Source organism: Coturnix japonica, chromosome 1 (assembly GCF_001577835.2).
Source record: "Coturnix japonica isolate 7356 chromosome 1, Coturnix japonica 2.1, whole genome shotgun sequence".
Lineage (NCBI taxonomy): Eukaryota > Metazoa > Chordata > Aves > Galliformes > Phasianidae > Coturnix > Coturnix japonica.
Window position 1 is genome coordinate 100,757,106 of NC_029516.1, and position 23,142 is coordinate 100,780,247.

The window sequence follows — 23,142 nt, forward strand, 5'->3', positions numbered from 1 at the left end:
CCTCCTATAGTTGTGCTTGGGTTGAGTGAAAGATGTAGCGGTGTTGCTGCTTCTAATTGTCTGCGTGTCTGACTGAGCAGCTGAGATTGCTGTGGGAGCCGCTGCTCTGGGTGCCTGCAGCTCTTTCTTCCTGAGGATGAATTCAATCAGAGCGGCATTCCCCGTGTTTTGATTATAAACAAAGAGTTCTTCTGCATGTATTCTCCCTCCCGCTCCCCTCCAGCGTGCTTCACAGTTTCTATCTGCTGCTGCCTGCTTTGAGAGCTCAGGCTAAAAATATTCTGGAATTAATCTTTCCTGAGGATTATACTAAAATGCTCGTCTTGGACTTAGCAGGTTACTTTGTTGGCAGCTGAAGTTTCAGCACTCTGCTCTGTCGTTTCACACGGTTATTACCACCTTGCCCTGGCCACAAACAACTTTTAAAAATAGGAAGCTTAGAGGGCCTTGCTTGCTGTCATAAGCTGAAAGGGCTTTCGCCAGTTGTTCGTGGGGAGCTTATGTAGCCGAGAAACAAAACAGTGATTATATGTGGTTTGAAGATGGTTTTTGGCATGCTCCTTTCATGAGTGGTTTTAAGCTGACCACTGCAGTTCACGCACTGCTTCCTCAGAGCTGGCTGCCATTGGAAGGAAAGTGAAGTGCTTCTGCTTGACAGGACTATGTGAGCTTATAGAGAATGGCTCATTCGCAGCCATCCAGATGTTGATGCGGCTCCACTGACTTTCGATGTTGTGATCTGAGAATATCAAAGGGATTCAAGGTTCAGAACCTGTGAATTGTGAAGCTTCTTTGGCTGATACCTGAGATTGAATTATTCTGGATGTGTTGTGATGTAACCTGATCTAACAGATAAGTGTTGGATTGTAGGAGCACGGCGCTGCCAAGAGCACTGTAACAGAACAGGGTGGATTACTGAAGCTAGCAGTGGTGGTAGGAAGGGGTTTGCGTATGGATGTTGTGTCCCTCCTCTAATAGGCACAGTTGTATTTGTACAGTTGTATGAGCAGTGTTCCTGTTTCATTGCAGTGCTACTCAGGTGACTTCTGAGCAATCGGGGATGCAGCGTCTTTAATTAGCTTTCACATTTTTGATAGCACCCCGCTCTTCTTTAGGCAACATGGGGAAAGCCTCATGTAAAATCTGCCTTGAGTTGCTACGTATGCATCTGGCTAAACATCTATCAGTGAAACACCAACTAAACGTCTGCACCTTCCCGTGATTTATTATTGATTGATTGAGTAATCTGCTTCTTGCAAATAGCACATCCGGCCCCTGACTTGTGTTTAGGTCCATGAAATATTAAAGCGTGTGATTTATCCTTCCTAAATGGGTAGTTATCGCTGTCATTTAAAGTAGTAAATGGTATTTCCAGAAAGGGTGTGGGAAAGAGATTTTGGACCGTAAAACAACTGAATATTTTGCCTGACTTTGTAAGAGAAATCTCAAAGTTCCCATACAGTCTACTTGAGAAATAAGTCCTCTATGGGTGTTCCCTTGCTGGCAGTATGTGGCCCTGTTTGTTGAAGCTTTTGAATAAACTTAAAACAGTTTCAAATGCGATAAACTGATAAGACTTATTTTGTATAAACACAATGATAATAGCTTTTTGCCGGAGTGTGGAGCAGTAACTGTAATAGTATGTGAAAGAATTGATCGGGATGACAGAGTGATGAATCGTTTCTTACGTGGCATTTAATGTGTTTAAGTTCTGCAAGCATGCATTTTTCATTCTGAATAGATAGAGGATAAAAGAAAAGCCAGGAGGGATTGAGAGAATTTCTAATCCATGTTTCCTTTAGGAAAAAAAAAAATTAAGGGCAATTTTCATTTGTGTACACTTCCAGTATCCCGATTTCTTTGCTGAATGCTGTGGAGAGATAAAAATTGAGTAATAAATCCAGTTTCTTATTAAACTTTTTTTAAAGTGGCGTCTGTGACGCTAATGTTAGTCATGTGGTTTTAACTTTGCACAGTGTGTTATGTCCCAGGTTGCTGTCTTATTTTCAGAGCTGGCTGGCACAAACACATTTCAATGCAGGAAGTTACTGGGGGTTGGCCTTCAAAAACACAGTAGTATATATGGGAATAAAAGACACAAGTGTGCCTTGTTTATATTTTTTCTAATTCAAACTTGCTTCCAGTTAGCTTTGAAGGGATTTTCACTGTGTGTCAATTAGAAGTACATACACTAAAATATTTAAGCCTCCCATCGCATTGATCAGAGCATTCATTTGATGAACAGGCTGCGGATAGTGGTGAGGTGTCCTGCTGTATTTTTCATTAAACTTTGCATTTAGAGTACATTGAGTGATTCTCGAAACTCCATATAGGTGTAGGGCTGAAACAACACGGGTGAGAACTGTTCTGGGTTTATAACAGGAGCTCTGTGTAGATGTAACAGAAGTCTTCGTTACTCTGAAGAGAATGCCTGTCTTTAAGCTAGAACAGACAAAGCTGATACTGAACTTAGAAGTCCAAAACATGACTTTTATGATAGATACCATCTTGAGAGGACTTTATCTCACATTAATGGGTTTTGCTTTCTGCACCTATTAAAAATCATATTGATTAATGTTAGCTTTAGAGGAGTACTTTAAAAAGCATCTGATCTGCCTAACAGTAGGATTGTGTGTTCCTTCAGTATAGTTTCCTACATTGATACATATCTCCAAATGTTGAAGTTAGGAATACATTGTGGTGACGTTGATAAGTGTTTCTGTTCAGATGGGCATTGGTCACAACTGGTATCCTTAGTCTTTGACTTGGTAGTCACATGAATTAGTTTTTTTGTCTGCTGCTGGTGGGCTGTAAATTCATACAGTTATTGTGTGTAGTAGTGGTGCAGTTGCAGGCATTTTTAGTGCCCAAAAATAATGTGCTAGTTGGTGCTAGTGCTGCTGTAGTTTCAGGATGTTCTTTGCAATATGACTAGGTTCAAGCTAGCTGTTCTCTGCATTGCACACTGATGATTTTGGTTTTCCATTTCTCCTTCCTCTGTGCTGTGTTTCTCTGCTTGGGTTCTTCCCTCAGGTGAGGAGGAGTTTGAGTGTCTACAGCCTGAAGGAGTTCCTCTCTTCTCCATACTGACAGTGCTGGAATATGGCTGGTGTGAGGGAAGGGAGAAGGATGGGATGAAGGTGTCTTTGGGCATTTTTATGCTTAGTGGATTTTTATACAGATTTTTACTTTTTGCTTTAAAGTATGGCCTGTTTCCCATTCCAGTAGAACAGGAGGAGGGTGATTGTGGTTCCATCCTGAGCTATTATTTTGAAACAGATGTGTTTTAATCTTATATCCCAGTCAGAATGATTAAGGTAGTGAGGAGAGATCTCATGGTCTTCATGTCCAAGAAATGGAAGTATGGTGACAGCAAAACTACCCGGAATGATTCTCATTGCTTCTGTTCATCAGTACTGCCTTTGTTTTCTCTGCATGGCAGTGAGAATAATACCTGTCTCAAGTGTGCTTTTTCTCTAGCGCACTGTTGAGGTTTTGCATCTTGTGTAAAACCAATAGATGTAACTTCTGAGTATATTTTGATAGAGCAAACAATTGTGGTGTTCTCACTGTTTGGAAAGAAGGGAGAAGGAAGGGAACTTTTCAGGGATATGGAATGCTGTCTGATTTAGCTTTTTAATTTCTTAGTGCTGTTTGAAGTAGTGGTGTACTAGTGTATGTCCAGCTGTTTTCTGTGTTAAAGTGTTGAAGGCAAACAGGTTGAAATGATGTTTGGTTTAAGTGTGAGGTTATAATGTGTATTGCTCTAGAAGACTAACATACACAGATGCTGGACTATCTACTTACCTAAGTTATTGTGCTACGGATTTTAACTGTAATACTGACCTGGTTCTGCTTATGGAAGTCTATCCAATTGTAGCTGAACACAGGGTGGAATTAAAATATGTGGTTGCAGAGTTAAACATTTGAACTGGTACTTTCTCTTCCATTTTCTGGTGTCGTTTTGATAAACATCTGCTTTGCTCAGATGCATCTTTATGATGTGAACAATACAGCTGTGGCAACTAGGAAGTAGAGTCATTTTTAGGAGGGGAATTTGGAGTAGGAAAATACACTGAGATTGTTCAGGGATTTTAAATATATTTTTGTGCTTTAACACCCAAGAGAGGGAAGCTTTGAATGTAGGAGAAGAAGAACAGCAGCGTGCAGAGTAGTCCTGAGTAGTTTTAGACAGTGAGTTAATTGATGTAAGGTTTGTTGGCTATTGAAATTGTGGAGGTGTCTTGGAGAAGTTGTAGGACAAGAACCTGTCTTGATTTGGAGATCTGCTCAGATAATTGCTTGATCTTTTTATTAGCACAGCTCTGTTGCCTTTTAGAATAGGGCCTAGGCTTCAGAGTAATCCCTGACTGTCATTTTAGTTAAAATGCAATGCTTCATTTTAATGAGTGATAGAAAAATAGTAGGAGAGGAATAATCTGTATTTTATGTCAACAGCCACTTACATACTTAGTCCTCTGTTTGATACACTGGCCTTTTTATAGTCTCTTATGTAGATGTCATGGCAATGGATGGTAATTGAGCAGTATTAACTGCTTATTATGTATTAACTGCTTATTATATTGTGGTGTTTTCGAAGATCACTTTTCAGAAGGCTGCACTCATATCAAATGTGTCATCTAAGGAATGGTGACTTCCAAATTGAAAGAGTTTAGTGTTAAAAATAGATATTTTATGCCAAATTATATAGTTAATTATAAAAGTAGACCTTAGGAGTTCAACAAAGAGTGAATCCATTTTAAAATAAACAGTGTGAAGATATATATACAAGACATATAGTGTATGTATGCATGGCTAAAGTTCACAGCCCTAGTAATTTCAGAAGTTGGACTGATCTCATAAGATACTGTACCAGTCAGCTGATATAGCCACCTAAGGAACACTTAGCCACCCAAAGAAACACTTCATTATTCTTTGTGTTTATCAGGTAAGTTTATAAGAAAATACTTAGGTAAGGATGCCCTAAGCATGGGACAGGAAAGCCTTGCCTTTGAGGCAGCTGTGAAGTGAAACGTGTTTCAGAGTATCAAATCAGTAACTTCTTTTAATAAACTTCTGCTGTATTTGTAGCAAATTATTGTTTCCTGGGAGATGCCCAGTGATGTCCCGTTCTGTCTCCCCTGTCAGAAGCAGGAATGCACTGCACGTTTGTTATGACAGTGTTACTATCCTAAGCCCTATTTTTATCCACAACTTCACTTTTTATAATAAACACAGCTAAATGAGGTTTAAAATAATTGTTAGAGCTTGACAGAGAAGATGTTTGAATTATAATAAGGGTTTATTTTCTTTTCTTCAATTTATACAAGAAGCAGGTGTACCTTTTCAGAGAAACAGCTGGAAAACCATTATAGGATCAATGTAGGCCTGAAAGGATCAAGGGCTACTTCCTAATGTAGTTTCAAATGACAGAGGTGACCCGCACTTGATTAAGATGTGCCTTGTTCTTTTACTTTCTCATCTTTTTGCTAGAATAGGGAGCTGGGTCTGTTTAGCCTTGAGAAAAGAAGGCTGAGAGGGGACTTGATCCAGGTTTATAAATACCTGAGGTGTGGGAGCCATAGTGACAAGGCTGGTCTCTTTTCAGTAGTGCGTAGGGACAGGACTAGGGGTAATGGGATGAAACTACAGCATAGGAAGCTCCACACGAATGTGTGCAAGAACTTCTTTACAGTGCGGGTGACGGAGCACTGGAACAGGCTGCCCAGGGAGGTGGTGGAGTCTCCTTCTCTGGAGATATTCAGGACCTGCCTGGACGCCTACCTGTGTGACGTGGTGTAGGGAGCCTGCTTTGGCAGGGGGGTTGGACTCAATGATTTCTAGAGGTCCCTTCCAACCCCTACAATTCTGTGATTCTGTGAAAACTAGTAGTTGAAACTTCAGTGTGTGAAGACATTTGATGTGTGGTTCTTACACACTGAGAACAGTCACTGTATGCACCTTCTGAAGAAATCAGAGAATTCTAAATAGCATTTGGTTACTTTTTCACGTGGTTCTTACACCTGTTTCTTTGGCTTTTTGATGGCATGTGTAACTGAAGGTAATCCATTTCCCTTTTGGTGATCATTCCTCTATTCTTTCTATAGTGTGCATGCAAGCAATTGCTCCTCACTTTTAATATTGAGAAAATTTCTGAGGCTATTTGAATTAATAGAACTCCAAAGAGTCTGCCTCTGAACAAAATGTTTGGAAGTGAATATCAGGTATATGGGTATCAATTGTGATGTGAGAGGTGTTCTGCGTTTCAGTTCAGTATTTTAGGAAGCACTTAAAGCTAAGCTGAAAAACTGCTATATCTCATTGCTGTCAGTTCTGATGTAGCTGAGATTGAGAAACTCTCACCATTTGAAAGTGTGCCTTCCTAGGGAGCACGTGGTTCTTCATGTGGTTAATTCAGAACTTTGTTTAAACTCACTGTTACCGGGGCTTAGAAGATAGTTCACCTTTGGATATTTTTGACCCAGAATGCTCCAGGGGTAAAAAGAAAAACTCTTTGTGTTGTGAGGCTGAGGCTGCTCAAGCGGAGTGACTTGTAAGATATCCAGTGAATATCTTCATATGTGAAATCTGCCTTTACTCATGTGTCTTCTTATGTGGTATGTCAAGTATCCGTTTTTATTTTGCACCTTCAGGATTTAGTATGGTCTCTATCAGTATTTAAGCTGTTGTAATGAGGAGGGAAAAAATGCTTTTACAGAGGTGGTCACCAGTTGATAACGTTCTGTCACCACATTTGGGATGTTGTAACTAAAAAGCATGTAGGTTATCCTATCGCTTTCACCCTCCTCTAAGATAATTCTGCAGCTGCGTATTGAGCTGTTAGCTGCCTGCTTATCTTGGGATGATTTTTGTTTGTTTGTTTTGGCCCCAAATGTCATTCATTCCCTATTCTGAATGGAGGGGGATGGTTCTGAACAGCAGAAAAGAACTGACACTTGTTTTAGTGATCCTTACAAGTGTATGTGTGAAGAGCCATTATCTCTCTCCCCCACAACATTGATAAGGGGAAGATGATATAGAAGGTGGGAGTGAGGATAGTGTAGGAAGAAGACAGAGATGTAGGGAGTGCTATCTTTCCTAGAGAGAATCTTTCCTGAATTGGTACTGATCTGACCTAATAACTTTTCCTGGAGTGGCAGTTTGCCAGGGATAAACTTGAATCCAACAGAAGCAGATAGGAAGAGTTTGGATGGGTTTACAGCAAACATCTTTGTGCCCCTGGGTGAGGCATTGTAGGAGTATACGAGTGCAATTTTTCTGATGCTAGTTGAATTAAGTTTCCCATTGCTAGAAGTCTTGCTCTTTTCGCATGCTTCTTTTCCCTGCTGCATGAGGTCCCTTCTTCCTCTGTTCCAGAGCACCCATCTGATCTGTATAAGCCAGGCATACTATGAAGTTGGCTCACTTGTTGGGTGAGTTATTTGTCTGCTGGTTTTACTGGCTCAAACTGACCTACAGTGCAGTCAAGACAAGCTCAAGGTAAAAGACGTAGGAACAGGCATGCAGCATTCTTCCCTTTCCCCCACTCTTGACAACAGTGAACTGTTAAATTAGGCCGTATCATTAAATACTTCATTTTTCAAAAAATGTTTCCCCTTTTTTTTTTTTTTACCTTTTTTTTTTTCATTATATGCAGATATAATACACACAATTGAGCCAGATTAATGTTACAAAGGCAAATGTACATCTGGTATATTTATTTTTTGAATACTTGAATTAACTCATTGATGCATATCAACTTATGATATGGGTTGTTTTATAGGTGCTCTTCAAGTGTGCTTGTGTTTTGTTGAGTCCTTCAGGACTGCAGTGTTAGCAGTCAGAGACATAACTTGTACTCTGAACCCTAAGCATGCTTAGCATTTGGAATTCCTTGTAATTTTATGGAAACCAAAACTTGTTTCTGGTTCTGATGTGCTTATGTTTGAAAGTACTCATAACATGGGTAGGAGAAAACAAGGACTTGAAAACCAAGTTTTCTGGATACCTTTTTCTGGATTTGGTTTTACTATAAACCTAAATTTAAAATATATTGTGTTGAACAGGAACTTGGTCTGATTAAAATATTTGCCTGGTGGAGAAGGAGTTCTGTGTTAGGACATCTAGATCAAATTTAGTTTGAAAAGTACCAACTTCTGCTTACGGAAAACATTGTTTTCCCTTCTTCGTACCCCAAACCTTACTGTGTTCCTGCAAGCATTGTCGTTCCAAAGCATTGATGCTTATAGAGATGAAAGCAACAAAAGGGGCTTTGAAAACTGAAGGTCAGACAGAGTTGTTCTGTTCAGTTACAGCCATTATATCGTTCTGCTTTTTCCTTCGTGGAAGAAGTGGTTATCTTTTGGCTGGATTTCAGGGCTGTTCAGCTCTTAAGGTTTAACTGTCTTTAAAAGCATAAAGTAAACAGGGTGCTTAAAAATGTCGGGAGCCTTTTCTCTAATCTTAGATCTCAAGTGTGTCAGGTGTTTTATCAGTTGCAGGCACTTCTAATTGGAAAGTATTCAATACTTTCTAGCTGCCATTGAGACAGGGTACTTTCTGAACTCTTGCAGGTACACGTTCTTTTTCAGTTTCTTAATTTCTTGTTTGAAGCTTTCAAAGATCTTTATTATCTGTTGTTCTGCCCATTAGGAATGTTTTCAAGTAGATGGTTGGCTGTAAAGGTGGCTTCCACATGTTATGTTCAAAATACAGTTCTCTTAGAGTAGGAACTAGGAATTCTTCACTTTTTTGCCTAGTGAGTGTGATCATGATGGATGTTCCTTTTCCTTTCTCAGTGATGTGGTGAATTTTAAATTATTCCGTAGTAAGTCATCTGGGAGCGCTGGTAATATCTTTGTCTCCCACATCTTCTAGTCTGGCAAATGCTTCTTCAGACACTCTGTGTTAGAGAAGGATTTGTCGGTGGCGTGGTCTGGTTGGAGGCCTGCAGCTAGCAGTGTTCCCCAGTCAATACTGGGTCTAGTCTTGTTCAATATCTTCATCAATTACTTGAATGAAGGGATAGAGCGCGCCCTCAGCAAGTTTGCTGATGATAAAAAGCTGCAGGCCAGGCTGGAGAGCTGGACAGAGAGGAACCTGATGAGGAAAGACAGAAGGGACTGTTCTGCTTGGAGAAGACTGAGAAGACTCTTATCAATGCTTATAAATACCAGAAGGGTGGGAAGGCAGGTGTTGGTGCTCAGAGACAGAGCAGGGGGCAATGGGCACAGACTGGAATGCAGGAAGTTCCACATGAATGTGAGCAAGAAATTGTTTACTGTGCGGATGGCAGAGCACTGGAACAGGCTGCCCAGAGAGGCTGTGGAGGCTCCTTCTCTGGAGATATTCAAAACCTGTCTGGACTCTTTCCTGTGTATCCAACTAGTAGGGAACCTGCTTTAGCAGGAGGGTCCAACTGCTAGGATTCTGTGATTCTTTGACTCAAATGTGTGCCTCCCAATTTCCAAGTGAATTTTCTAACCCTTTTTGATACGCTTCTTAATGCACTTGTCTCCTTATGTCTTAGAATTAAATGGTGAACTCAGATGTGTGGGGTTCAGCAGAGAGATGAGAACAGGAAACTTCTGGGATTCTTTTCCTGAGTATTTGCTGTTTATTAGAATAGATCTTAATTTCCTGTATCAATTACATGTTTTTCAAAAGGTTCAGGTCTTGAGCAGCGCTCTGAGTTCAGCAGTGTCCTCCTGATGCTCGACTTACTCCCAGTGTGTCAGTAGTTGTTACTGTTTCAAAGCCAGGAAAAAGCACCGTTGTACTTTCATGCACTGTGGTTCAGATAGGTTACATGACTGGAGCATTCAGAAGCCAGTAGTGACTGCTGGGATTATTGATACATTGTAGATTTAAGCGTGAATATTTTTGTCAAAAAGTTATTTAAAAGTGCTTTTTCTGTTACTTGATAGAAACTGCTCTATGATGTTGCATTTAAGGAGAGGGAAGGAAATCCTTACTGTAGCTTATAAGCTGTACTTTCTTAAATGGGTTTTCCTTTTTTTTTTTTTGTCTCTGAAAAAAAAAGAAAAAAAAGCAATCTAAAATATTTACCATTTAAACAAAGCTGTAAGAATTATTCAGAACTTTTCTTTTTCCTTTAACTTCTTCTCTTCCCCTCAGTTGGTAGCTCGAGGCTTTGCTGCCATCTCTAGTTTCTTGAGGAAATTCATCTTGACTGCTCTTCGTTCCTACATTTTGATCAGCACTCGTAAAGTAAGAAACTTGAGCCAGTTTTTGTGAGTGACCGTTGTTGGAGGACTACGTAGGTTGTTGTTTATTTCCTTTAGAAAATGTTAACGAGTTTCTCTGAAGAGAAATATCTTTGTGGTTTTACTTGCCTCGTCTTCACATACAGCTGTAGTTACTGAGCAAACTTCTAGCTCTTTTTCTCTAATGGCGACTGCTAAAATTTCCTAAGTCTTAATCCTGTTCTGCACCTTAACTTTCTAATTGTAATTTATTTTCTATATCTTCAGCTTGCTTCTGTACATAACGTACTATCTAATGCTACTTTTAAATGTATTTTTTATTTTAATAAACCTGTTTTTGTTCCTCTTCCGCCTACTCCTTTGAGTTCTTTCAGAATATGTGGGAGACACATATGAAACAGTATTTTGTTTCCAATTTGGGTGTCAATATACCTTAATGTTTTAACAGAGTCTCTGCCTGTTTTCATTTGTTCAGCATTTCTTTTTTTGTTACCGAACCCTTTGTTAGCTGTTAAAGGTTCTTTCAGTTTGTTGGTTTATTTGTTTTCCCTCTACTTTGCCTTATATCTCTTCGCATCAATCCTTTTATATGTTATTTCAATGTATGTGCTGGCATACACCGAGATCCTGTTTAGTTTTCTTCAGACCTGCTGGCCTCCCAGCAGACTGTAGGATGTCTGCCAATCGGAACGTTGCTCCCATAGAAACTGCAGTTTGCTGCAGAACTGAACTGCAAACTTAGCTTCAATTTTAAATTTCTTGCATCAAGACTGAAAAGAAACATCCCTGGTCTTTGTGGTTAGAAGAAACCCTGATGGTTTGAAGCTGATTTTAAAGAATTGCAAATACCTATTGGAATGCTGTAATAGAATGACTACCTTAGCATGTAGCTAAGTCACACTGGGAAAGAGACGAGGACACTTGAAAAGAAATTATACAACTGAAAATATTCTGTAATGCTGTGTTCTTCATTGCTGCTTTTTTTCCTTCACTGTCATCATTATTCATTCATCATGACTTTCTTCTCTTTATTGTCTCTTCAGTGTTTGCCCTTTGCAGCCTGTTCATGGTGTGGCTAAGATAGTGAGGGTAAATATGAGTAAGATGTGAAGTTGAATACCCATCAACAATTTTTCATGCAGAGTAGTCTAACATCTTTATTGCTTCCTTTGCTTTCTGTAAGACTGATGGATTCCTTTCTGTGTGTTCAAGCAGCAGCATCCTTTCTCATCCAGCCAGGTAATAGCAGTCACCTGCTCTTATATAATCAGTTAGTTGAATGCAGTTTACTGATAATTACCTCCAGTGGTCATGCTTTGGTAGCTGAAAACAAATTATTAAATGCAAAATCTAGAAAAACAAAACCTCAGAACTGCCTGTTTATCCGTTAATCATTTCCTCTGTAAAAAGTAAAGGTTTCAGGAAGTGAATTAAACAACTTGAGTTCTCAAAGCACAATGAGTTCAACAGGCTGATTTTGTGACAGTCATCTTTTTATCAGAGTGCTTAACTGTGCTTAGATATCTAAGACTTTTAGATATGTGATTGTGGATTTAGGGGTAGATGAGGACTTAAAAGAAAGGTTTTCGTTTTTCTTTCTGCTGCTTTTGTTTAGCTGCTGCTGTTCTACAAGTTAACTCTTGAGATCACAAGAATGGAATCTTGCTTGCCTGCTGTCTGTGTTCAAAATCCTCTTGCTTCCAGAAATGCAAGCTTGCAAGGGGAAGGAAAGTTGCATCTCCAAAGTCTGAAAAAGTAGCATGTCTTCTGTAGTGTTGTAAAGTTTTTCCTCTGAACACATACAATAAGCTCATTTGAAGGACTGTGATACTGCCCTGTTAATAAATGAGCTTAGGTGCTATTTGGAAACGTGTTGTTTATAAACTATAACAAAGTAGGCTGCTCTTTAAAGATGTGCAAAAATCTTTTGAACAGCATTCTTTGGAGGAATTCAGATGTGCTAAGTCAAAATTCATGTTTGGTCAAGTGCTAATTAAGTGTTTTTCTTCAGAGTTAAGACCCTAGAAAGCATGCAGAAGTCTGTGTTCTTATCTGCTTTAATGGATATGAGCTGGATTGTTATGATCAGTTTATTGCTCAGGAGAAAACGAGCATACTTAATGCGAATAGTGGGAATGAGAAAATGGTTAGATATGATATAATTTGAATGCCTTTAATTTTCTTTATGGTTAGATATTGATTATTTCTTTTTACTTATAAATATTTTTAATTGTTTCAGATTTATTTTTTTTTTTATATATTTTCACTGGTTCTATTTCTCATTAAAGTATAATTTGTCAGAAGGGAATGTTGGTTAGTGTTAGCAGGCTAGTAATTAGTAATGTAAGTATGCCAATATTTATGGTGTTGGTTTTGACTGTTGGCTTTTGTTTGTTTGTTTTAATATGAATTTAGTGCCTTTCAGAGTGGATTGAAAAATAATGGCTTCCTAATATTATGTTGGGAGTGAGTTGCTCATTAAAATTGAGTAGCATGTTCTCCTTCATCAGTTAGAATGGGTTAAAATGTTTTTTTCCGATTTACTTCTCTCCACAGTCAGGGATTTGGGTACTATGATCTTGGACACGCTTTTGAGAGTGGATATGTTGATGACAGATGGAATGCAACTGACCAGAAGGGGCAAGAATATTCTGGGCAGCAAGCTGTCTGGGCTGATTAGCAGAGCTTTAAACTAGATTTGATGGGGGAAGGGAAGGATTTTTAAATGACAGAATGGTTGATGAATGCTGTCACATCAAGGACTATGAACTGTGAACTTTTCAGGGACTAGACCAACAAAGGACATCTGGTGGTCTATGTCTACTACAAGGCACCCAATCAAGGGGAGGCTGGATGAGTCCTTCTTGCCTCAACTGCAAGAGACATGATGCTTGTGGGCTGTCATTCTGAAGAGAATGGTTTCAGCCACCAGATGCCTGCTGGGAAAGCAACATAGAGGGCTGCAAACAGTCCAGGAGATTCCTGAAGCCCATTGAAGACAAATTCCTGGTCCGGGTATTAAACAAATGGACCAGAGGAGAAGTGTTATTAGACCTGGTGCTCACCAATGTGGAGGGGCTCATAAAAGAGATTAAAATTGGGGGCAATCTAGGCTGCAGCAACCATGCTCTGAGTTCATGATCTCAATAACTATGGGCTTGGAAAAAAGCAAAGTCAGGACACTGAACTTCAAGAGTGCAATCTTTCTCCTGTTTAAGGAGTTATTAAGATCCCCTGGGAGGCTGTCTTTAGAGATGAAGGAGTGGATAGAGCTGGCAGCTCCTCAAGGATAGTGATAAAACAAGGGGAAATGGCTTTGAACAGGAGATGTAAATGTTGGGGAGAAAATTTTCCCTCAGAGGGTGGTAAGGTGCTGGTGTGGGCTGCCCAGAGAAGTGGTAGATGTTCCATGCCTTGAGGTGCCACGAGGCTAGATGGGGCCCTGGGCAACATTATCTGGTGCCTGATTTAGTAGTTGGTAACCCTGCCTGTGGCATGGGGCTTGAAAGCAGGTGATCCTTAGGGTCCCTTCTAACCCAAGCATTTCTGTGATTTTATGGTTCTGTGACAGTGTGTCTGGAGTATTAGAATGCGCTAGCTTTAAAACCTTGTGGTTGTCATGAAAGCAATTTATTTAAATTACAGTCCATGTTGCTCACGTAAATAGTTTATAATGCTTATATAGCATATGAAAATCTGTGAAATGGCAGTTATTTCCGTGTGAAGGAAGTTCACAGTGAATAGCGGAAGATGTTCAAAATACATTAATATTGCAGATCAAATTGATTCGGCTTTTTCAGAAAAAGTATTGTAAGTAATTATTTCTGAAGATGTTTTAGTGACATATATTTATATATAAAGAATGTTAAAAATGAAATTGTCAGCCAGTGTTCTTTCAGATGTCTTCATTCTATCTCCTTTATTTGTCACTCCTTGTCATCATTTTACTGTTCTGTACCTATACCAGACTGAAAGGAATAGAATGAAAAAATGGGGTTAAAAGGAGTTTCATCTCTCTTTCTTTCCCACTCTTCCCTCTTTTAAGTTTTCCACTGTTAACATTCTCCAGGACTTCCGGTCAGTTTTGCAAGTACAGTGCAATTACTCTTAAAACCTTCATTTTAACCTGGATGGAAATCGGGGAGCACCGTGTGAACCGATATGCGTCTTCACTGAAGCACTAAATCCAGAAAAAGAGTTGAACACAAAATTGTGCTTTTCTTTTTTAGAAGGAAAGAGCAGATAACTTTTTTTTTTCTCTCCCCAGCCTCCTGGAGATTCATTTTCCTACTGCTTAGTAAAATATGTGGTCATGATATGACATTCTTTGCAGCTGGGATATACTGATGTGGGAAGGGAATCACGGTGTTGACTCCTTTTCAGTGAGGCTACCTTACTGATGTGCAGAATGTGTGTGTGATGTACGGGTTCTAGTTTGTCACAGAGGAGTGTCATATACTAAGTGGGTGGAAATAGAGAATTTTGGAAGTATGTGTCAACCGTTTAAAAATAAGTAGGAGAAATATGTAGCTACCCTAAACATGTGGTTGAACTATGACATTCCTGACCTACAGAAAATGGCTCCTATATATTAGAGCACTCTCTTCATGGAGTATATGATCTGATTTTGGCCATAACAGGAGCTGGTTTTGGCTGTAGCAATTGATGTTGAGTAAGATTTCCATAATAAGTGGGGAACTGTTTATTACTGGCCTCCACCCAGAGGGGGGAAAATCAGCAAGATCTAAATCTGAGATATGCAGAGGACTATTTTATTTCTTTCAGTTGCACATTAACTTAAAAATGAGGGAGAAAGGAGATTTTGTTCAATTTGTAGTGTGCATTTGCACTAAGAATAAGGAAATAAGATTTTCATTAGTTTCTTTTTCAAGGGCTACCTAAGGTTCTAGTTATAGATCTACCAGCTGCTTTTCAAGAGAAAGCTGGGAGAAAAAAAGATAATAATATGACCATCTTTCTGCCCATTTCTAATGAGCATACCACTGTATATCCATGTAGAGATAAATTAGACTTTTTTTATTTACAAGGTAGGCTAGATTTAGAATGAATGCTTTGACCAAGTGGTTGAAGAAAACTTTACTTAGCTGCAGCAAGATCCTTGTTCTTATCATTACATTAAATGCTGAAATACGGCCTAAGCTTACCCAAGAATATTACACAATAAGCAGATAACTGTCTGAGGGGGGAAAAGTGTTCGTTCATTTGTTTATTTTTAAAGCACGTACGTAGCATCATTTCTGCATGTTGAGAGAGTTTTGTGCAGGCCGCTTGCCATTAAATCCTGCCTTTCAACATTCAACCTTATTCCAGCTGTGAATGTTCATGCAATACAGCCTTGGAACTTTCTGAATTTTTGCAGCTATACTGTAGTTACATCTCTGCAAAAGGCTGTTTCGGATTTGTCATTCACTACCATGTCTGAAGAAGGTTTTTACCACTCGTCAAGAACTCATAGTCAAGACTGAACCTGTCTGCTTTCAAACGTGAGACTGGTAGATAGATTTACTGTAGTATCTGCAAACCTTTTTTATTCAAAATGCAACACAATATTAAGTTTCATATGAGTTTGTCCATTTCTTGAACATTTTTTTCATTACTGGACTTTTTGTCCTGATTACAGTAGATATGCAATTTATGAAGTTCAGCTTTACTTTTTACTTATGAAGGCTTCATATGTATATTAATTTCACATGGTGTTGAAAGTAATTGATACTTCCATTTTGGAGCACTGTGTTAGTACTGTGTTTCAGCATGGTCTATGAATTCATGTTTAGACCTTCTGGTGTGCTGCAGTGGATAAATGTGTGTGGTAGCAGTGAGGGCAACAGTGCAAAAAGATCCCTTAGCTCTTGAGTCTTTAGACGTTAAAGCTTTCTCAGGTCATGTCTGGAAATTTTAGATTGTGAAATCAGTGCAGAGCATGGTTAGTTTTGATCGAAACTGGGTAGGGGTGTGTTTGTGTGCATGCATGTATGCAAAATAGGAAGTGACTTCCTATTTAGTCTGGTGTGGTTGATGCACTGATCCAGGCTGTTGGAGACATGAATTTGACTGAGTGCCTTAAACACTGCATTAAAAGTTAGACTTGGATGTGGGCCTCTGTAGACAGAGAGTAATGGCCTAAAACTCGAATGTAGGAAGTTCTTAAACTAACATGCAGAAGAACTTCTTTATGGTGTGATTGAGCTCTGGAACAGGCTGCCCAGAGAGGTTGTAGACTCTTGTTCTATGGAGATATTCAAGACACATCTGGACACCTACCTCTGTGACCTATTGTAGGGTACCTGCTTTAGCAGGGGGTTGGACTCAATGATCTGTAGAGGCCCCTTCCAAACTCTTATGATTCTGTGAGTTCGGAGCTGTTTTATGGGAGCTTTTTTCTTCCCCTTTGGAGATTCAGATTGGTGAATCAGTTTTTCAGGTGAATTGTCTCATATTCAATAATACAAAACACTGTTTCTAGCTCAAGGTGGATAAATAAATAAATAAAAGACTGTAAACAAGAACAGACATATTCTAGAGGACACAGGGTAATGTAAAATGTAAAGCAACCTCATTTCCCCTTTAAGAGTTGCAGTATTATGGCATTTTATGGGAAAGCATGAGAGCTGCCACTAGCATGCATTAGGTTAATACATCAGAAAAATAAGATATCTAAATTCTTGTAATAAACTTAAATAAATGACTGTTCTGTTCTTTGTCTCCTCGAATCTTAGGACTTTATAACAGACTGTGGAAACTTAGATATTTAACTTAAATTTTAGTTTAAAAGAAATATGTAACTTTTCAAGCTTTTTTCTTTTTGTTTCTGGCAGGATGGAAGCAGGAATTGCTGTAATCTTAGCCAAGTAGATTTTAGCGTGTTGCTTCAAGTATGTTTGCAGTTGCTGCAGGATGAGAAAGAGAAGAACAGAAGTTGGAATTGGAAGCTGCTGAGAGAAATATTCTGGCCAGGACTGAACGTGGTGGGAGGAGAGGAGGAAGAGGATGAGTAGGCTGATGGGAAGGAAGGAATACGGAATTGCGGTTGATAAATGAAATTGGATAGTCAACCAGATAAGGAGAATTTGTGATTTCCAGCCTGCAAGGACAGAGAAAATGGGTTGAAGGGCAGAGAAAGGAGCAAGTGGAAATAAATTTACAGGTTAATGATGGGGTTCCAGAAGCTGAGAGGAAGAACATCCCAGCTGAGCTAAAAGTTGTGGAAAAGAAACAGATGGTACCTGAGAAGGTCTGGGGGAGGAGGAATAGAAGTGAGATGAGAATCGTGAAAGGCACGATTAGGATTAGCATGGGAAGAGTTGAACATGAGAGAGACCGTTTTTGCAGAGTGATGTGGGCAGAGGGGTGTGTAGATTGGTTCCCAAGTGGGAATGGTATGCTGGCAAGGTTGCTGCTGTGAGTTCTTTCTCCAATATTCTGTTCTTGTTAAGTGGAATGCTTTTTAGTTAATTTATTACAGAATCAGAGAATTGTAGAGGTTGGAAGGGACCTCTAGAGGTCATTTAGTCCAACCCCACTGCAAAGCAGGCTCCCTACAGCAGGCTGCACAGGTAGACATCCAGGTGGGTCTTAAATATCTCCAGAGAAGGAGAATCCACAACCCCCCTAGGCAGCCTGTTCCAGTGCTCCATCACACTTAGTATGAAGAAGTTCCTTCTCATATTGGTGCAAAACTTCCTATATTCACATTTATGTCCGTTTCCCCTTATCCTGTCCCCATGAACTGCTGAAAAGAGGTTGGACATATCTCTTTGACTTCCACTGTTAATATACTAACACATTTCTTCATTTACAGGTAGTTTAGCCGCATGTAGGGATTATATGTTAAACTAAATAATCAACAAAAACATTGAGTTCAGACGCTGTTATGAGATGGGTGACAGGGGTTAGCGGTGGGTGGTAACTTGATGATTTTCAGCCATCTTCAGTTATATTTTCTTCAGTTAGACATTTCTTAATCCTGTGTTTAAGCTCTTGAAATTACTCTTTCTACATCTCCATTCTCAGTCTTCCCCCTCTTTCCAAGTGCTTATGGCACAGTTCATTTCATTTTAAATGATCTACTTTAATTTAAATGTTTCAGATACTATGTCTTTGCTAACTCACTCAATCAGAGTAAAGCAGGTTAGGGAACAATGGCATGGAAAGCCAAAGTGAGGGATGAAAGCTGCTGGAACTGTGACAGAGAAAAAAGAAAAAAGGGTGGTGGTCAATGGCTCTATGTCCAGGTGGAGGCCGGTAACGAGCGGCGTCCCTCAAGGGTCTGTCTTGGGACCGGTGCTCTTTAACATCTTTATTAATGACATCGATGAGGGAATGGAGTGCACCCTCAGCAAGTTTGCTGATGACACCCAAGGCTGAGTGGTGCAAAAGTGTCCCGATATGGTGGAGGGAAACGGGATGCCCATGTCAGAGACCTTGACAGGCTGGAAAGCTGGGCTCGGTGAACCCTAATGCAGGTTTCAACACGGCAAAGTGCAAGGTTTTGCACTTGGGCCGGAAGAACCTCCAGGCACCTGTACAGGCTGGGAGGAGTTGGTCTTGAGAGCAGCTCGGGCCGAAAAAAGACCTAGGGGTCCCTGATAGATGAGAAACTTAACATGAAGCCAGCAGTGCGCTCTGGCAGCCCGGAAAGCAAACGGGATCCTGGGCTCCATCAGGAGAGGGGTGGTCAGCAGGGCGGGATAGGGAGGTGATTGTCCCTCTCTACTCTGCTCTTGTGAGGCCCCATCTGTGAGTACTGTGGTCCAGGTGTGGAGCCCTCAGTACAAAAAAAGATATTGGAGATTTGGAAAGGGTCCAGAGGAGGGCCACAAAGATGATCAGTGGGGCTGGAGCACCTCCCCTATGAGGAACAGGCTGAGGGAAGTTGGGTTATGTTCAGCCTGGAGAGAGAAGGCTTGCGAGGTTGACCTCATTGCAGCCTTTCAGTACCTGAAGGGAACTTACTTCCCAGGAGGGAGTAAACATCTTTCGAAAGGGCTGATAATAGGCAGGACTAGGGGAAATGGTTTTAAGTTGAAGGAGGGAAGATTTAAGGTTGGATGTTAGGGGAAAGTTCGTTTACTTAGAAGGGGGTTAGGTCCTGGAACAGCTGCCCAAGTGAGGTTGTGGATATGCCCCGTCCTTGGAGGTGTTCAAGACCAGGTTGGACGGGGCCCTGGGCAACCTGATTCTAGTAAATGTGTATGTTTGGTGGCCCTGCTAGGCAGGGGGGTTGGAACTACATGATCCTTGAGGTCCCTTCCAACCCGGGTAATTCTGTGATTCTGTGATTCTGTAAAAGGTTGTAGGTTGTAGAATTTATAATTCTATATAAATTTGATTGCTCTGATGCTGCATATGCACATCTTACTACAGCTATATTGTGAATACATACAAATTCATGCTTGGTAAAAGAAGCTGTGGATGCTGCATCCGTGGAGGAGTTCAAGTCCAGGTTGGCTGGGACCCTGGACATCCTGATCTGGTGGGTGGCAGCCCTGCCCATGGCAGGGGGAGAGAAACTAGGTCGTCATTATTGCGCATTCCAACCCAAGTCATTCTGTGGTTTTATGATTCAATTATTTTTATAAAAACTCCATAACATAATGCTAAGGTTACGCAGATTTATGTCAATAAATAGTGCTAATATATTTATGTGATGGTATGGCCTAGCTTAAATATGTTTTCTGGATGGATTTTAGTAACTAACTCCCAGTTGACAGAGGTGTGATTTTCATATTGCAGAGAATAGAAACTTTTTAACTTTTGATAGACTTTTGAAATCTTGAGGTCACAACAAACTGATTTGTATGTCTCCTAAAGCTGAATGCTTCATATTCAATGTTAACATGATTCTGAGTCATGTGGATTTCTTTCAGCTACATACTTGTATTTCTGTCTTCCTTCTGAAGGAATTAGGCTCCCCTGAGTTTCTTGTATTTTGTTCATTGTTAATGTTTCCGTTTAATGCATATATGCTATTGGTTTAAAAACAAAGAGAAAAAAAAAAAACACATACTGTTTTGCAGATTTAAAGTTAGCCAGGAAATGCAAGTGTAACTCTTTCCACTTTTCCTTTGATACATACAGAGAATACTATAAAAATCTGCTGTTTAGACTTGAATGAGTTTTATATAAATCAGCTTATGGTTGTTAAGCTGGCAGTGGAGTAAAAACCAATTATTTCTTGTATAACATTCTTATGCTATCCTTGAGAAAGGGTAGGATTGTACAAGGTTGCCAAGATGTAGAATTTGTCCTGCAGAGCTGCTGGTGTTGATGGCACGTTGCAAATAAAGAGCACTGAGTATCTTGAGTTGGAGGGACGGACAAGTATCACGAAGTCCAACTTACGGCTCCATGTGGGACCACCCAAAATTCAAACCATGTTTCTGAAAGCACTGTCCTAAAGAGACTGCCAGGTAGAAGTAGCAATTTTACAAGTATAAGTCTGGAAATTGGCTACTACTTAAATGCTACTTTTCTATAAAAATAACCTGTATAAATATAAAAACTTTAAAATAAAAAAAAAAAAATTAGCCATTACTCATGTATTTCTTTTATACCAGCTAGAAATCAAGCATTATGATTTTTACATGTCCTTCTTTAAAGATGCATAATACTGTAATACCACTCTACTTTCTGTGTATTTGCAGAATTTTGTAATGATCTTATCTATCACTGAAAGAGAAGGTTCCAGTGTATGTATATAGTCAGAGGATGTTTTTTTGTGTCAAGCAGGCAGTTTATATTCAGCCAACAATTGAAATTAGTGCTCTGTTCCTCCTCCCCAACAACTTTTTCTGTCTTTTACGCTGCTGGAAAGAAGCAGGTGGTTGTCAACTCTGTCTCAAACTAATAAGGCTGGCATTGCTTAATGCATTATACAGTACATAGTATCGCTGCATTTCAAACTTTCTTGCTGCTGACTTGTTTAAATGATTGAAGATTTATGTGTGAGAAGAATGAAGAATGTATCCATGTGTTGCAGTGGTTGTTTTCTTTCCCACATGGTGACCCATCGGTCCACAGGCAGTAGGATGGATAAATAAAATCTAAGTTGCATTGTTCATTTGGCAAAACAACCAAAACAAAACACTAAAGACTCAAGTCAGTGAGATTCGGGAATGAATGAGTTATTTATGCTGTGTATGCTTGCTACATACATTCTGTTAGGCCACTGCAAATGGAGTAAAATGGATTTCATAGAATGTTTTGGATTATAGGACTCTTGGGAAATCTTCCATCTGATCTGCTCAAAGCAGATTGCATAGGGTTTTTTTTTCCAGTTGGATCCAGAGAAGAATAGAGAATCATAATCTCCCTAGGCAGTCTGTTTTAGTGCTTAATTATTTTCCTAGCCTAAAAATACCTTACTATGTTCATATGAACCCTCCCCTGTTTCTATTTATGATTACTGTGGCATGTTCTTCCGCTGTTAAATATCAGCAAAGACCCTGTCTCTGTCTTGTCCATAAACTACTAGGTGTTGAAAGATTACTGGTAGGCACTTCATTAAGCATTCCCTTTTCTAAACTGTGTGATCTCATTTTATCAGCTTTTCTCATAGGTTAATATTTGAAAATCCATCTAATGCTAGATTTGTCTGTTACCTTCAACAAGCTTTGGTCATTACTTGCAGATGGCACATCTCCATCTTTTTTTTCTTTTTTCTTTTTTTCTTTTTCTGTGAAAAATGCCTTTGTAGATATGGGGAAAGCAGTAGATATTGTCAAACGCTTTACTGAAATGTAAGGGAGCATGTCCCATTAAATTATCGTAGGCAAACTGATAAAGTATGGACTGGTGAGCAGACAGGGAGGTGGGCTTGGAAACTGGCTGAACGGTCTGGTCCAGTGTGGTGATCAGCAGTGCAGAGTCCAGCTGGGGAGCAGTTTAGTGGCATACCTGAGGGGCCAATGCTGGCTGCAGTCCAGTTCAGCGTCCTCGTTGATGAGCTAGGTGATGAGGTGGAGTGTACACTCAGCAAGTCTGCAGATAACACAGAGGTGTGAGGAGTGGGCTGATAGGCCAAAATGTTGTGCTGCCATCCAGAGGGATCTGGACAAGCTGAAGAAATGGAAAAACGGGAACCTCATAAAGTTCAGCAAGGGGAATGCAAAATCCTGCAGATGAGGAGGAACAGGGGTGGGCATCAGCACATGCTGGTGGCTGCTTAGCTGGAAAGCAGCTTAGCAGAGAAGGACCTGGGTCATCCTGGTGATAGAAGTTGAATATGAGCTAGATATATGCCCTTGTGGCATGGAAGTATGATGATAGGTAAAAGGGTGTAGCTGAAGAAGTCTTAGGCTATATCAGTCAAGATATTAGCAGGAGGTAGAGGGTGGTGGTCATTGCCATCTATTTAGTCCTAGTGAGGCCATCCCTGCAGTGCTGGGGTCCAGTTCTGTGCTCCCCAGTAGAAGAGAGACATGGAGCCTCCAGAGAGAGCCCCTCCAGAGAGGGCCATGAAGGTGAAGAAGGGTCTGGTGTGTCTCTCCTATGACAAAAGACTGTGGAATCTGGGCCGGCAGGACTGATGTTGGATCAGGCCCTGGGCTGCCTGATCTATCTGTGGTTGTCCTTGTTTATTGTAGGGGAGTTGGACTAGATGACTTTTAAACGAAATGATTCTACAACTACTCAACCCAGAGAAGAGGAAGCTCTGAGAGATCTTGCTAATGAGTGCAAATATTTAAAGGGAGGGTGTAAAGAAGACAGACCAAGGGGTTTTTCATTGGTGCCCAGTGGCAATAGGCATAAACTCAGACATGAGACTCCATCTCACCATTAGGAAGCACTGTACAGGTGACAGAGCATAGGCAAAGGTTGCCCAGAGAGATTGTGGTGTCTCCTCCTTGAAGGACTTCAAAAGCCACGAGGACATGGACCTGAGCAACCTGCTTTG

The 23,142-nt window shown here is 40.1% G+C and overlaps 1 protein-coding gene across 9 annotated transcripts in view; it reads left to right on the plus strand.

The window, feature by feature from the left end:
- The window catches only part of CASK (calcium/calmodulin dependent serine protein kinase), a 182,348-nt gene that overhangs the window by 1,356 nt on the left and 157,850 nt on the right, over nt 1–23,142 (plus strand). The gene's annotated exons all lie outside the window — the stretch shown is intronic.